The following is a 3,718-nucleotide window of genomic DNA, read 5'->3' as shown; positions in this document are numbered from 1 at the left end:
CTAGCGCAGTCAAAAATTTTTTTAATTTTTAAAAAAATCAAAAAAGAAATTCAAAATTTTAAATTCAAAAAAGAAATAAACCAGGTAAAGATGAGTGCTATGAAGAAAGTTGAAGCAGGGGAAGGAGTAGACAGTGATGTGTGTGGTAGAGGGGCTTTTGTAGCTAGGATGATCAAGGAAGATCTCTTTGAGGAGGTGACATATGAGATGACACTTATGTCCTGAGAAGGGAGCAGTTGTGCTTCTTTGGGGTTCTAGAGGGAGAACTAGTGCATATAAAGGACCTGAAGTAGAAATGAGCCTGGTGTGCTAGAGGAACAAAAAGAAGGCCAGTGTTATGGGCTGAATTGTGTCTCCTCAAAAATTCACACGCAGGGGAATTCCCTGGTGGTCCAGTGGTTAGGACTCAGCACTTTCACTGCTGAAGGCCCAGGTTCAGTCCCTGGTCAGGGAACCAAGATCCCACAAGCCTCAAGGAGTGGCCTACATATATACATATACAGATGCCCCAGTACCTCAGAAAGCAAATTTATTTGGATGTAATTTGTTAAGTGGACATCATACTGGAGTAGGGTGAGCTTCCAATCCAATATGACTAATGTCATTATAAAAGGGAATTTGAATGCAGACATGCACACAGGGAGCACACATGTGAAAATGAAAACAGAGATTAGAGTGATAGTTCTATAAGCCAAGGAACACCCAAGATTGCCTGCGAGCCCCCAGAGGCTAGGGGACAGGCACGGAACAGATTCTTCACAGCTCTGAGAAGGAAAAAACCCTGCCAACGTCTTGAACTGGAACTTCTGTCCTCCAGAAATGTGAGACAAACTTCTGTTGAAGCCACTCAGTGTGTGGTGTTTTGTTATGGCAGTCCTAGCAAATGAATACAGCCATGAAGAGGACTGAGAGAATAGGGTGAGAAATGAGTTCAGTTTTTATGCTCAGTTTGGAAAACTCAGCAGTGGCCACAGGACTGGAAAAGGTCAGTCTTCATTCCAATTCCAAAGAAAGGCAATGCAAAAGAATGCTCAAACTATTGCACAATTGCACTCATCTCACATGCTAGTAAAGTAATGCTCAATATTCTCCAAGCCAGGCTTCAGCAATGCGTGAACCGTGAACTCCCTGATGTTCAAGCTGGTTTTAGAAAAGGCAGAGGAACCAGAGATCAAATGGCCAACATCTGCTGGATCATGGAAAAAGCAAGAGAGTTCCAGAAAAACATCTATTTCTGCTTTATTGACTATGCCAAAGCCTTTGACTGTGTGGATCACAATAAACTGTGGAAAATTCTGAAAGAGATGGGAATACCAGACCACCTGACCTGCCTCTTGAGAAATCTGTATGCAGGTCAGGAAGCAACAGTTAGAACTGGACATGGAACAACAGACTGGTTCCAAATAGGAAAAGGAGTACAACAAGGCTGTATATCATCACCCTGCTTATTTAACTTATATGCAGAGTATATCATGAGAAACGCTGGACTGGAAGAAACACAAGCTGGAATCAAGATTGCTGGGAGAAATATCAATAACCTCAGATATGCAGATGACACCACCCTTATGGCAGAAAGTGAAGAGTAACTAAAAAGCCTCTTGATGAAAGTGAAAGAGGAGAGTGAAAAAGTTGGCTTAAAGCTCAACATTCAGAAAACAAAGATCATGGCATCTGGTCTCATCACTTCATGGCAAATAGATGGGGAAACAGTAGAAACAGTGTCAGACTTTATTTTGGGGGGGCTCCAAGATCACTGCAGATGGTGACTGCAGCCATGAAATTAAAAGACGCTTACTCCTTGGAAGAAAAGTTATGACCAACCTAGATAGTATATTCAAAAGCAGAGACATTACTTTGCCGACCAAGGTCCATCTAGTCAAGGCTATGGTTTTTCCTGTGGTCATGTATGGATGTGAGAGTTGGACTGTGAAGAAGGCTGAGGGCCGAAGAATTGATGCTTTTGAACTGTGGTGTTGGAGAAGAGTCTTGAGAGTCCCTTGGACTGCAAGGAGATCCAACCAGTCCATTCTGAAGGAGATCAACCCTGGGATTTCTTTGGAAGGAATGATGCTAAAGCTGAAACTCCAGTACTTTGGCCACCTCATGCGAAGAGTTGACTCATTGGAAAAGACTCTGATGCTGGGAGGGATTGGGGGCAGGAGGAGAAGGGGACGACAGAGGATGAGATGGATGGATGGCATCTCGGACTCGATGGATGTGAGTCTGAATGAGCTCCGGGAGATGGTGATGGACAGGGAGGCCTGGCATGCTGCGATTTATGGGGTTGCAAAGAGTCGGACACGACTGAGCGACTGAACTGAACTGAATGTCCATCTCTTTGTGACCCCATGGACTATAGCTTGCCAGACTCCTCTGGCCATGGGATTTCCCAGGCAATAATACTGGAGTGGGTTACCATTTCCTCCTCCAGGGAATCTTCCTGACTCAAAGATTGAACCCATGTCTCTTGCATCTCCTTCATTGCCAGGCAAATTCTTTACCACTATTGTCACCTGGGAAACCCCTTGTATTAGTCGCTCAGTCATGTCCAACTCTTTGTGACCCCATGGACTGTAGTCCACTAGGCTCCTCTGTCCATGGGATTCTCCAGGCAAGAATACTGGAGTGGGTTGCCATTCCCTTCTCCAGAGGATCTTCCCTACCCAGGGATTAAACCTGGATCTCCCACACTGCAGGCAGATTCTTTACCATCTGAGCCACCAAGTAAGCCCCTAGAAAGGTAGGTAAAAGTCAGATTATCTAGGGACACGCAGGCCTTTGCAGATGTGATGGCAACAGACTTAAACCCATTGTTTTTGGTAGACTTAGGGAGCCTCTGAAGATGAGAGGCAAGTAAGGGTTACAGGATTTACCTCTTCCACAACCGCCCTTACTAGGTAGAACATTACAATGAAGGCAAGCATCAGACTAAATTCTATGACACATACAGTTAGTAGCAATCAGGGGTTCAAACAGTCACATAGTCTTCTTGTCTTTAGAAACTCCAGCAAGTTGCTTGCATGAAACATTTACCTGAAACAGGTGGCCTAATTATATGGTGACAGGATCAACCTATCTTCTGGATGGAACAGGAAAATCTTTCATTCAGTGGTATATATTAGTTATCTACTGCTGTGCTACAAATTACGGTGAATTTTAGTATTTATTTCAAACATTTATTATCTCCCATAGTTTCTGTGTGTCAGGAATCTGGAAACAGCTTCATTGGCTGGTCCTGGCTGAGAGTCTCTCATGAGGTTGCAGTCAAGATGTTGGCTAGGGCTGCAGTCATCTAAAGGCATGAATGGGCCTGGGGATCTGCTTTCAAGGTGGCTTACTTGTATGCCTAGCAAGTTCATGTTAGTGGTTGACAGATCTCTGTTCCTCACCACATGGCCCTCTCTGTTTCTCATAATGTTCAGAGCAATGATCCAAGATAAGGTAAGACAGAAGCCACAATGTCTTTTCTAACCTAGCCTGGAAAGTCACACTTGGACATTTCCATAATATTCTCCTGGTTACTCTACAGCAGTTATATTATTCCCTATTCAGTGTGGGAAGGCAGTAACCATACAAGGAAAGAATCGCTGGGAACTGTCTGGCAGGTTGGCAATCACGTAGTGGGATATAAGACCACACAGAGTCTGAGGTGTAGAATGCTACTCCAAAGAATGCTAAGCTGTTAGAATGGCTTGCAAGATTGTTCTATTGTATTTAT

General features: G+C 44.0%; 1 non-coding gene across 1 annotated transcript; it reads left to right on the top strand.

Annotated features, from left to right (window-relative positions):
- The first annotated feature begins 381 nt into the window (after positions 1-381).
- Positions 382-454, top strand: TRNAE-UUC (transfer RNA glutamic acid (anticodon UUC)). Its single transcript has one exon. It is a non-coding gene; the product is annotated as a tRNA-Glu (tRNA).
- The last annotated feature ends 3,264 nt before the right edge of the window (positions 455-3,718 follow it).

Source organism: Capricornis sumatraensis, chromosome X, assembly GCF_032405125.1.
Source record: "Capricornis sumatraensis isolate serow.1 chromosome X, serow.2, whole genome shotgun sequence".
Lineage (NCBI taxonomy): Eukaryota > Metazoa > Chordata > Mammalia > Artiodactyla > Bovidae > Capricornis > Capricornis sumatraensis.
Note: the sequence above shows the minus strand (reverse complement) of the source record. Positions and strands in the feature narration are given on the sequence as shown.